The sequence below is a fragment of the Equus asinus genome, chromosome 10 (assembly GCF_041296235.1).
Source record: "Equus asinus isolate D_3611 breed Donkey chromosome 10, EquAss-T2T_v2, whole genome shotgun sequence".
Lineage (NCBI taxonomy): Eukaryota > Metazoa > Chordata > Mammalia > Perissodactyla > Equidae > Equus > Equus asinus.
The window spans coordinates 52250454-52263788 of record NC_091799.1 but is presented as its reverse complement, the minus strand read 5'-3'; the positions used below and the strand labels follow the sequence as shown (position 1 = coordinate 52263788).

Here is a 13335-nt window from a genome sequence, read left to right as displayed (position 1 = left end):
ATAACACATTCTTAGGCTTAGATACTGGATTGGAGTCCATCACACTCAGTCATTAACAGGAGATCGTGATTGCCCAGCCTCTGGAGGAGGAAGAAAACAAATTAAGGAAAAGCAAATAGCTAGATTGTGCTGAACTCCTACGAAGTGTGGGTATTTTCACTCAGCTGAGTCCTTACAACAGCCTTTTGGGGACATAAATATCTCAGCCATTCTACCATAGTTCCTCACCCACAAATTGTCAGGAGCGGAGGAGACAGAATTTTCTGAGGAAGCTTTTTTTTATGGCATTCTTCAGCTCCTTATTCCTGAGACTGAAAATGACTGGGCTAAGAAAGGGCGTGAAGACTGTATAGGTGGTGGCCATCAGGGAGTTACTGTCCATAGAATGAGGGCCCTTGGGCTTGAGGTAGATGATGGAGGCAAAACCGTAGTGCACGACCACCACAGTGAGGTGGGACACACATGTGGAGAAGGTCTTGTGCCGGCCCTCAGCAGAGGGGATCCGCAAGATGGCAGACACAATGAAGACATAGGAGAGGAAGATGAGGAACAAACAGCCCAACAGAGCAGTGACACACACCAGGATCACACCCAAGGTGACAGAGGATGTCTCCTTCCCACAGGACAACTTCAAGAGGGAAAGTACGTGGCAGAAAAAATGGTGCATCATATTAGACCCACAGAAGTTGAGGTGAAAAACTATTACAGTCACCATCATCCCCATGACTGAGCCACCAGCCCAGCACCAAGATACAAGATGCGCACAGTCACGGGGACTCATGAGCACATTGTAGCGCAGAGGGTGACAGATGGCCACGTAGCGGTCATAGCCCATGATCATGAGCAGGAAGGAGTGTGTGAAGCCAAACGTGAAGGAGAAGAACATCTGGCTGGCACAGGCCACAAAGGTGATGGAGTGATGGGTGGAGAGCATGTCCACCAGCATGCGAGGGGTGACAGCCACAGTGAACAGAATCTCAGAGATGGAGAGGGCACACAGGAAGAGGTACATGGGCGTGTGGAGGCTGTGCTCGCTCCAGATGGTGGCCATGATGAGCAGGTTCCCCAACAACGTGAACAGGTACATCAGCAGTTACAGGAAGAGGAAGATGGGCAGGAGATGCTGGGGGAAGGTGGAGAAGCCAATGAGGATGAATTCAGTCACCGTGCTCCAGTTCTGAGCAGGCAAGGATGCTGCATCTGCTCAGATCAGAAACAGAATGAAGCACAGTGATTAAAGCATAGATTCTAACTGACACTTGATGGCAATTTCAGAACTTTATACTATTGAGCAATTGGCTTAACTTTTCTGGGTCTCACAATCTTCATGCACAACAAGGAGTAAATCATAAGAGTCCTTGCTATCAGCACTGAGATAGATAGAATGAGATCAGCATATTACATAGTCAAGACACAGTTTGACTACTGGGTTTTTACTAACAGTGAGTAAAAGAAATAAAAGTTCCCAGGCTGTAATCATTAAAGACAGACAGAGATGGTGTGGGTAATGTTCTCTTGAATGGTGTGGCTGTTCAAGAAAACATATATTTGGATCTTGGGCTTAAAAAAATCTTTTCTCTCAGAATCTTTTTTTTTAACTTGTTAACTCATTTATGCTTGTTTTAATACTATTTTATTGGTACGTACATCTGCCATCTTATTTTGTATTTGTGTTTGCTCTTCTGAAGGAACAGAATAGAAAGTTTGAAAATAGAAGGATGGATGACTGTATGCCAGGCAAATATACCCAGTGAGAGTTGTTGCAGCAATCTTGATAACAGACAAAATGGGTTTAAGGAAACAAGAATCATAATGTCTCCATTATGACCAGTCACTAAAAGGAAGCAAAAATCCTGGTGAAATGGTCTGAGTACGAAAGAAAGCCTAGGATGTGTCCGCCATTGTGAAATGGAACTTTCCCTGAGTAATGGGCTAATGTTAAGAGGATACAGGAACCAGGTTGAAAACGTGCCCATTGGCGAAAGCTGATCATGAAAGAATGATCGTTGTACAGAGGACGCAGGGTCAAACTACATGATACCATGGGGAGGCAACAGACAAATTCAGAAGGCAGAACCTGCCATAGAAACTGGTCTGGTCTCATCAATAAACCAGGTGATGAAAAGGACGAAGAGAAATTCACGTGACGTAACAAGCAGATGCAATATAGGGTACTAGATTGGGTCCTGATGTAGATAAACCATCTGCAAAGTATTTTTAAGGCAACAGAGAAAACTTTGATCATGGTATGAATGAATGATTGGGTGTGAAAATATTCAGAAATCATTATTAATTTAATCATTAAGTGTATTCTTCTTATTGTTGGATGTGAAGCAAAACATTCTCAGATTTTAAATGCATACTGAAATTTAAAAATTACACACATACACCTAGTGATAAAGAAATAATATTTTATAAATGTTAGAAGACTATCTTAGTGAGCAGCATAAATATCATTAATCTGTGAAACAATGCATCCTGGAATATTAAGTAATAATTAATTGACACAACATCAATGAAAGAGATAGAAATAGAAATAGCTAAATCAATAATAGATAAATTATAGTTAGATATTTTAACAGAATTCAGAAATGCAATTTGTGAATTATTAATTGAAATGCAATTAATAATATTGAGACATTACCTATTGGGTATAAATAAATCTTCCACAAAAGTGATTAAACATTGTTATCAAACACAGAGAGGACTTTTACAAAAATTGACTCTGTATTAGGACATAAAACATTCTCCATCAATTCCACAGTTACCTATTATATAGATTATAATACACTAAAATTAGAAATTAATGGAGAAGGAATAGCTTTTCCAATCCCTTCTGTTTGGAAGCTAAATTTATTTTAATTAATCTTAGTTTCAACAATAAATCAAGAAAATTCAGAAATATTTTAATTAAAAAATTTAAGCATTGAATGTTAAATATTTGATCTCAAATAGCCTTATTTTGGAAATATATACCTTTAAATATATTTATCAGGAAATGAAATCAAGAAAACATCATGCTTAATAAAACCCATGTCAGGTTATTAGAAAAGATTAGTTCGATATAGAGAAACAAGGCGAAGGTGCCAGTAACAAAACATAAAATTAACGTTGGGAAATAAAAATAATGGATATTTTTTAAATTACTAAAAATAGTACTAAAAACATGAGTAGGTAAATTTGAACTACAGGTGATAAATAAATTCTTAGAAAATATACAATTCCAAAACTGATTCATGAAAAAATAGAAGCCCTGGATGCGGAAATAAGTTTTAAAGAAGGTGAGAACTTTCGTCAAGGACCGTCCTTACCTAATGCCGTTGGCCCCAGTGAGTTTGCAGGTGAGCTCTCCTAAACTATAAGGAACAACCTGAACCTTATACACGTTCTTCAAAAAACAGAAAAACATATGAAATCGACGGCACTCATTTCCTCAGGTTAATGCAATCTCGATTCTAAAGCCAGGTAGAACGTTTATAAGAGCAGACATTTGCTTTCCCCAATCCGTATGGATTTTAAAATCTATCATAAGACATAACCGAGTCAAATGCAACAGTTTATGAAAAACAGTATATTGTGATCAAGTGGCGTGGGATGATTCCATGAACGAGAAGGATGGTTGGACATCAGAAAACTTGTCATGTGACTCATCATATAAATAAAGTAAAAGAGAAAACTCATATAATTATTTCAATCAGCCAGGATGATTGCAAAATTCAACTCCTATTCAAGGTTTTATGAAAGGTCTCTTCACTGCATGAAATTGAAGGGGTCTTTCTTAGCTAGATAAAGAATACATACTACAAAATTAGCAAATCCTGTACTAAACGGGGAAACTAGATGCAGTGTCTTAGGATCAGGCACAGGCCCAGGCTACTCACTGTCTCTGCTGTTCTTCAGCATGGAACTGGCCATCATGGGAAGGGCTGTAAGGAGAGGAAAAGAAGGGTCGTCAGGATGGGAAGGGAAGAAACGTGATCATCTACCCGGAGAAGATCCAAGCGTCAGGACGGGATACAGAAAACAACAGGAGGACACAATGCAGCCCAAGGTGAATCTGTTTACAAAACTCAGAGTGTTCCTCATGTTGTCACCAGGAATATTCAATCAAATATAGAATTTAAGTAAGAAGTGTGGTGACATTTCCCATAGTGACACAAACAATGAGGAATCAGCTCTCAAGCATTTTGGTCTCAGGATCCCTTTACATTGAACAGGCAGAGGCCTCCAAGGACTCTATCAATTTTTATCATATTAGATGTTAAAGCTGAGAATTTTTAAAAATATTTACTGATTAGTATACTTAAAGGAATGGTAACACACCACTTTCATGTTAATACAGGTAACATTTTTAGAAAAGTAATTACACTTTCAAAGAACAAGTAATGAGAAGAGTGGCCTGGTTTTACATTTTTGCAAATACACCTAATGTCTGACTTGAGGGGAGACAAGCTGGCACTCGCATCTGCATCATCATCAGTCTGTGGCACACGCTGTTTTAGTTGAAGCATATGGCAAACACATCCCCACACGCAGTTGGAAAAGTGAGGACCTGATGGACCCCAGGGTTCCTCGTATGGCACTTTGAAATCCTCTGTTACAAAATATCTAATAATTAACCCAAAACATGAAACACCTCCAAAGACAGAAATTTTAACCACTAATACAAATGTAGATGATCTGAATACACGGAAACCTGTCTACACTCTTGGATGGGATGAGCTAGTATGGTTATGATGTCAGTCCTTTTCCAAATTATATCATTCACGCAATAGCATTTCCAATTTCTGTGAATTGACTATCAATTTACCACTATGCTAAATTTCCTTCTGAAAAGTAAAATTCTGTGCAAAGCTATACCAATTTTCTAAAAACGCAGTAAACAGCAGAGATAAGCCATCCTAGGTATTGACACAAATTATAGAGTAGGAGTCATTTTGAACAGTGTGAATCTGGAACAGACAAAGACACTGATTAAATTGATTGATTTTCTCAAAAAATATGCCTGCATTATCAAAATCTAATTTACAAAAAAGGTGGCAGCAGAAACCAAACAGAAATGATGGATTTTTACTAGTTTATGGTGGGAAAACTGATCATTTTATGAAGCAAAGTAAATCAGATTTTCTGCCTAGGGCCACATTCAGAGATGTAATCCACATGGGTGAAGACATAAATATGAAATATGAACTATAAAGTTAACAGGAGAAAGTTTAGAAAAACAGTTTTGTTGATGTAGCAGTGGAAAAGGATTTCTTAAGAAAAACTCTAAAAGCACAAATGATAGGTGATTCTAAAAAGATATGGCACGCCCACATTAAGGATTTATGTTCAATGAAAGATACTTTTGATAAAGTTGACAGGCAGATGGAGAGTTGGGAAAAATCATTTGCGTTGCCTGAAGCTGACAAGGGAACACTATCTAGTATAAACGTGAAACCATTATATCAGGAAGAAGTAGGAACCTCAATACAGAAATGAGCAAGGGTAATGAGCAGATATTTCACAAAAGGAGTTGCCAAGGCATATATAAGTATGCTTGAAAAAAGGAAGAAAAGAGCAAGAAAGTAAGAAACAGGGATGGAATTTCAAGGTACACTTATCCAATTCCCCAAAAGAGAGAGTGTCCAGTGTTGACGGGGCTATGGGAATAAATAAACTGTAACACTGCTGGTGGGATGTAGAGTGATGAAAATTAAGAATAGACATGCTCAGTACCCCTGTCGATTTGCTCCTGAGTAACTATCTCATTACTCACACCTATCTATAAGGGAGCGTGTAAGAGGATGTTCCTTGCTGCGCTGCTTTAGCGGGGGAATGGGACAAGCCTGCGTGTCCACAACTGGGAAGAGGGCAGGTCAGATATGTTGGATGCAAACCCTGGAGCCCCAGGCAGGAACTAGATATACACAGAGCAGGGTGAATGAGTCTTTAATATAATAGGAGTGAATAAAGCAAAACAGAGGAAAAACTCTCTGGCATAATTTCATTTGGGCACATTAAGGATATAGCACATGAAACTATTCTGTATGATACTGTAACAGTTCATCCATGTTATTATTCCTTTGTCAAAACACATAGGACCTGGGACCGGCCCCATGAATGAGTGGCTAAGTTCCCACACTCCGCTTCGGCAGCCCAGGATTTTGCTGGTTCGGATCCTGGTTGCAAACATGGCCCCGCTCATCAGGCCATGTTGAGGAGGCGTCCCACACAGCATAACCAGAGGCTCTCACAACTAGAATAGACAGCCAGGTATTGGGGGCATTGGGGAGAAGAAGAAAAATAAAAGATAGGCAACAGTTGTTAGCTCAGGTGCCAATCTTCAAAAAGGAAAAATCCCATAGAATGAACAACACAAGAGTGAAACCTACTGAAAAATATGGACTTTAGTTAAAAATAGTGTATCCACATTGATTCAATGAAAGAAACAATGGACCACCCTATTACAGTATTGTACAACGTTTAGCAGCTTCCCTGGCCCCAGTCCACCAACGCCAGTAGCATCCCCTCCCTCTGCATGAGTCAAATAACCAAACCCGTCTCTAGACATGTAAAAATATTCCATAGGGGTCAGAATCAACCAAAAATGAGAATGCTGACCTAGAAGCTGCAAAGGGCATCTAGGCAGGGTGAGAAGCAGGGACCAGAATAGGCAACACGAGAAGACACCTCCCAAGGCTAAATTCTCTCTTAAGACGCTTTATCCTGGCCCTGACCCCATGTCCAGGCTGGGCATTGCTTCTCACAACTGTCTGATCCTGTCCTCCTACCCTCGCCGTCCTGGTCCCCCTCAGCCTGGGCTGCCTCTCCCATGAAGCCGCCAGCAGGGGAGGGCAGAAGAAGCTCTCCTGCTTGATGCTGTGAGCAGCACACACTGGCAGTGTGGGGCAGCCCTCAGTGCTCCTCCAGCTGATGCCATGTGCTTTATCCCTGCTGCAGCCTTCCCAGCACACTGCTCCCCAGGGCCTCTCCGGGACGCCAACCTAGAGGATCTGTCCACAGGGTCTGGAGAGGCCAGGAGGGACCTCACTGGGCCTTTGGGGCCCTGCAGCCTCCACTCAACCTCCAGCTCTGCACACACAGCAAGGGCTCCCTGCAACCTGACTCTGCCCAGAGAGGCCCCAGCCCCTGTTGAGGGCTGAGGAGCTCCCAGTCTTGGGGAGACAGGGCTGTGTACAGATGCCTCAACTCCTTGGGGTGCAGCTAGGGTAAGAGGGAAGGTGGGAGCTGGAGGAACCAGAGTGGGAATCCAGGGCTGTTCCCGGGGTGAGGACAGCTGAGGCTTCCCAGGATAAGGGCAATTTGGAGCTGGTCTTGGAGAGAGGATTCTCTTGGGCAATAGGTGTGCTCAGTGTCTTCTGGACAAAGTTGATGGCCCCACCTCTTTCTCGGTCAGGTTCTAGCCTGTCCCTGTTGTCCTGCCATCCAAGCCAGACAGTCTGACGTGAGCACATGCCTCCCTGTGATATAGGAAAACGTAAATGTTTGGTCTCTGCTCATTGTCCCTGGTTCTCGGGGACACTCAGCTCCTAAATCCCTTGGAATCACAGGAGTGATGAGTGTCTTCCATGCTGACGAGATGACTGACGGATGGGAACCCCTGGGTAGCTTCAGGATGGGGGCGGCACCTGAGATACCCAGACAGGTTCAAACCTGGAACTTTCAGCCCCACACCCAGGACCTCTGGGCAGGGGAGAGGGGCTGGAGGTCAAGTTCCTCACCAATGCCCCATGATTGGATCAATCGTGCTTGGGTAGTGAGCTCCCCATGAGTCTCCCTAGACCACAGGATTCGGAGAGCTTCTGGGTTGTGAGCACATTGAGGCGCTGGGAGGGTGGTGCACCTGGAGAGGGCAGGGGAGCTCCATGACCCTTCCCACATACCTTGCCCTAAGCATCTCTTCCAACTGGCTAGTCCTGAGTGGTTTCCTCTATAATAAACTGGTAACAGTCACTAAACCGCTTTCCTGACTTCTGTGAATCATTCTAGCAAAGTGTCCAACCTCAACAGGGAGGGTTATGGGAACCCCATTCTGTGTAACCAAGTCAGACAGCAGTGTGGGTACCCTGGGTCCCCAATACCTGCCACTGGTGTCTCAAGGGGGCCGTCTTGTGGGACTGAGCCCTTCAACCTGTGGAGTCAGTGCTAAAACCTGGCAGAGCAACCACTTCACATCAGGCCAACAAGAGGGAAGCCCCAGCCAAGCAGGTGGGAAAGACTGAGACACAACCTCCCCACACACTTCTCCCTGCAGTGCAGCAGCCCAAACCGGGAGTGAACTCAAACCCAGAGCTCCTCCCTGAGGAGCGAGGCACTGCTGAGACAGTTAAGGAAATTGCCTGAGTAAGTTTGACAAGGGTTACATTTCATTGCCCGGCTGCCCCCACCCCCACCCCACCATTATCACACAAAGGTGCCCATCAGCCTGTTGAAGCCGCTGAGAAGTCCTAGGTGAGGGAAACCCTTTTTGTTTTTTTTGGACTCAAAACGTTTGCCAAGTTTATTGCTTAACCTGGGTTGTGGGCACACTAGCATTCATTTTATAGCTCTCTATAACATTTTGTATATTTGGTATGTTTGATAAGTAACAACAAAGCTTTCAGGGGGTGAAGTTCGTTAGTTTTTGACATATAAAAAGCTGTACATATTTAATGTATAAACTCAATGAGTTTGGGGATAAATATACACCCATGAAATCACCACCACCATCAAGGCCACAGATACATCCACCACGACCCAAAGAGAAATCCATTTGATAAAGTTTAATCCCGTGCTTCCTTGAGTGGAAACCTACCTGAGATCTCTTTTATTTGGCTGTTTAATCATAATTCTGAACATTGGACCACAGTTTGTGAGATGCTGCGGCAAACATTTGATGTGAATAAACAAACTGCGTACTCCTGAAGACAGGATGCCACGCGGTGGCCCACCCAAACCACTATGAGGGAGCCTGGCTGGAGCTGAGGGCCCCTGGTCCCAGAACAGGGTGACTCACGGATAGGCGGAGCACCCTCCCTCCCTGGACGCCCAACTGGCTCAGGTCAGAGATGCCCATCCAGGAGCCCATGCTCATAGTCCAGGCAGGAAAATCATCACTCGCTCCACGGATGCCCAAGAAAGCAGCCACCTGGAGGAGGGCATGGGAGAGCAGCAAGAAGTCCAAGGCACAGGGACACCTCCGGACGGGAGATAACTTAAGGAAAAAACCTCCCGAGAGGAGGAGAGAGCCTCCTGCAGGAGTTGAGCACCCTGGCTGTAGACACACGCACATGTGCGTTTCAGCCCAGCTCCAGGTGGGACCTTGGCTCATCACCAAATTCACCCAGCCACAGTGTCCTCAGCTGGAACACGGAGGTACAAACAGCTGCACGTCCTTGGTTGTTGTGAGGACTCAAGGAGATAAGGTGCAAACAACGCCTGACAAGTAGGAAGCACTCCCAGAAGGGTTCCAGGAGTATGATTACAGGGCATTGACTGTCAAGCTAAGAACTCTGGCATCTTTCCTAGAGGAATATTTCTGCCTTCAACACATATATTGAGGACCAGGCTCTGAAATAGGCGTGGGGACCACAGAGATGAATTAGATCCCATCCCTTCTCGTAGGACACTCCCACTTTGCCAGGGGAGCAGACCCATGAGGATGTAACCACACTTGGAGTGATCTGCTAGTGATGTTGAAAAATAAAGAAGCAGAGGTGGACATAGGGAATCAGTAGGACTTCTCCAAGACGACAGAGAGAAAGCAAGCCACCCAGACGGGCCCCAAATAAAAGCATAAAGATGGCAAAGTTCAGAACAGAGGCCAAAGGCAACAGCCGGGGCATCAAGGGAGAAGAGGACCCTAAGCCTCCACCATCCTCTCCTCATGATCAGAGCTGAGATGTGAGTCAGGATCAGCCCCTGCGAATGCTTGAAAGAGGGCCTGGCTCTGGCTTTCACCTCACCAGCTTCAAGAAGCCGCGTAGAGGACGGAGCTTCATCTCTGCAAAGTCCTTCTAGCTACTGAACCCCCCTTCTGCCATAGCGGGACCCCTCTATGCTCTGAGCTGCCCCAACCCCACTTTGTTATTCTAGGAGGCTCCACCCACCCTGCCCCCCCACCTCCTTAAACCTCACCACGGCTCTTTGCTCCTGGCTCAGCACCGGGTCCAAGACATCCAGGTGACTGGGCCTCAGCTAGTTTGTAGGGGGAGAGAACCTGGGTCTAGACTCCCGGTCAGCTTTAGCGTGAAAAGCACTTGCAGGTTCTCAGTGAAGCAGGGGGGGCTATTTCAATTGAAGCCATCATTCTATAGGCTCCTCTCTTCGGCTGCGTGCTGCCAGAGCCACTCCCCAGCCCTTTCATTTTCTTATTATTTTAAGTATAGGATGCACATCAGGGAGAAGAGAACTACCTTGTGTGGAGTTCCCTCTGCTTCCCAGACTTGGTGCTCAGCACCAGGATTCCGTAATCCCGTGTGCCCTTCCTGCCAGTCCTGCGAGGGGAGCACTGCACGCCAGACAAAGAGAGGGAAGCTCAAGAGTTTTCAAACGGCCCAAGACCCCAAAGCTAGGAAGGAGCAGAGTTATGGCACTAGGGGAAGGCCATCCTGTCCCAGTACCAGACCCAGATGGACAAAAAGTCCCTTGTCTCCTGCTGGCTGTAGACAATGTCTTCTCCAGATTGCCCTTTCCCTGAAAGTACAGACGACCAAGGGTTCTGGCTTCATGCAAGGACCTTCCAGAGGCCCAAGGACGTCTCTCTTACCCCACACAGCCATCAGAGTCCAAGACTTTTGTCACCAAGATCAGAAAATGAGCTCCAGCAATGGAAACTTCAGAAGAATCGAAGCCCTGGATTCCTGCTTCCCATCAGCTTTTTTTTGTTTGCTTTTTTTGTGTCTGACAGAAAATTCATGTAACATAAAATTAATCATATTTAAATGAACAATTTGGTGGTTACCTCTATCTAGTTCCAAGACATTTTTGTCACCCCAAAAGGGAAGCCTGTAACTGTTAGGCAGTCACTCCCCATCCTTCCAGCCCCTGGAAACCAGCAGTCTGGGTCCTGTCTCTGTGAGTTTGCCTGTCCTAGACATTTCACTTAAATGAAGTCATACAACATGTGGCCCTTTGTGTTCTTTCAGGGCTCATCCATGTCACATGACGTGTCAGGAGTTCATGTCTTTTTTATGGTTGAATACTACTACGTTGTATGCCCATGCCACATTTTGTTCATCCATTCATCCATTGATGGATGTTTGTTTTTATCCTTTTGAGATTTCCTTATTTTCTTGTAAATTCCTCTGTGCATTTAAGAGAGTGCCTGTAATATTTTATTCATTACTTCTGGATGCTCTGTAGAAGGAGTTTTATCAGATTTTCTAGACATGAATATTAAAAGATTTCAACATGTTTCTGAATTTTGGCACATCTTGCCTTTTTCTGTCCAGAAAAACTTTGACAACTCACAATGCCTCCAGCTTTGTGTGAATATATCAATTTGACTGCCACCATGCTGGCATTGAATATTAATATTTTAATTTATATGTAACTTCATGAGTAAAATGAGTACCTCAGTCTTGTTTCAGTAAGTGCCTTTGTTCATTAGCCACAACAAATGCTCTAGGTTTCAAATATTTTTTGTTAAAAATTCATTGTAAAGGTGAAATTGAACATGAATAGTCTAACTCAACAGTGAAGGTTCACACAGCTCCAATAATTACAGCACGTGAATACAACTTAAATATCCATCGATGTATGAATGGATAAAGAAAATGTGGTATATCCATATGATGGAATATTACTCAGCCTTGAAAAAGAAGGCAATCATTCCACCTGAGACGACAGGGATGACCCTTGAGGACGTTATGCTAAGTGAAATAAGCCAGTGACAGAAGGACAAATAATTCACGATTCCACTCATATGAAGTATCTGAAATAGAAAAACTCATAGAAGCAGAGAGTAGAATGTTTGCCAGGGGTTGGAAGGAGGGGAAAAGGGGAATTTCTGCTCAACAGGTATAAAGTTGCTGTTGTGCAAGATGAATTAGTTCTAGAAGTCTGCTGTGCAACAGTATGCCTCCAGTGAACAATACTGCATTGTGCACTTAAAAACTTAAGAGGGTAGTTCTCATGTTAAGTGTTTTTACCACAATAATACTTAAAAAATTGAACTAACCAGGCTACCTAAATGCTGGACTCTGCACATACAACCACTCTGTTCCACGCTCAGGGACTCAGGGTCCAGTAGTGAGTGAGACAACCACGGCTTCTGGTCTTACACGGTCCTTAATCCACACTTGATGGTCTGGCTCCTGGGCGTCATAGCTTCATCATGAGAAGAGGACCATGGGCTCCAAGCTCACCCCTGGATGACGAATAGGGGAGGCATGACCTCCCAACAGACATGGAAGTCATGATGGGAGCCCAGCTACCACCCCCCATAGGCAGGCATGCAGTACTTCCTGGGACAAATGCAGAGACAGGAGACTCCAAGGAACCAGAACTGATATGTACACAGAAGACAAGTGTGGGGACAGAGGACAACGTACATAATAAGCACAGCAAGCCTGTTTAAAGAATGGTGAGAGAAACTGGTGAGAGAGAGAAGAGCAGCCACTGACTTCCATGAGCTGGCCTGGCCTCTCAGCTAGGTCCTTGTACTCTCTTGTTGAACATCAACATTTCACGGGACACCGTAAATCTCCGCTCTGTGGCTACGATGAGGCAAGACGAAAGCAAGATCCCTCCATAATCACGTCTGAACACAGGAAAAACATGAATGCTGTCCAAACCAAAAGAAGAAAAGAGAACTGACCAAACATGTCTGTCTCTTAGCTAAAGTGGGTGACTGCAGCTTCCTTACCCATCGAAATTGCTGTCTCAGTCTATTCCTCTCTCCTTCTAAATGAGGTTTATTGAGATGCCCATTTATAGGATTATCCTGGTGTCTGACAGCATCCAACCCAGAGCAAAGCCCCACTCCCTTAAGCCCCCCCAAATCACCTCACACAGTCCCACCTCCTAGAATAAGTCCTACCTAACGCCCTGCTAATGAGACGTGTCGTGCTGCCTACTCTCGCTTGCTGTAACGAGCAGTGAGCCCAGCTTGTCCAACGTCAGGTGTGTCCTCGTGGTCTCTGGCTGTAGGAGATTGTCACTGACATGAATCCAGAGCCAACTTTTAGCAGTGGAATATGAGTATCACTGAAAACATGCTGGGAGATGCTGTGGTGTAGACAAAATATATGCTCCCCAGCCTTGGGTCTCCCCTCCCTCCCTCCCCCAAGATACCCCGTCTGGATTACAGTGGAGCTCTGGCAACTGTGGGGAGGAGCAACTTCACTCCTC

The 13335-nt window shown here is 44.5% G+C and overlaps 1 pseudogene; it reads right to left on the bottom strand.

Annotated features, from left to right (window-relative positions):
* Window positions 1-238: 238 nt before the first annotated feature.
* Window positions 239-9983, bottom strand: LOC106844099 (olfactory receptor 10H4-like; annotated as a pseudogene).
* Window positions 9984-13335: the final 3352 nt, after the last annotated feature.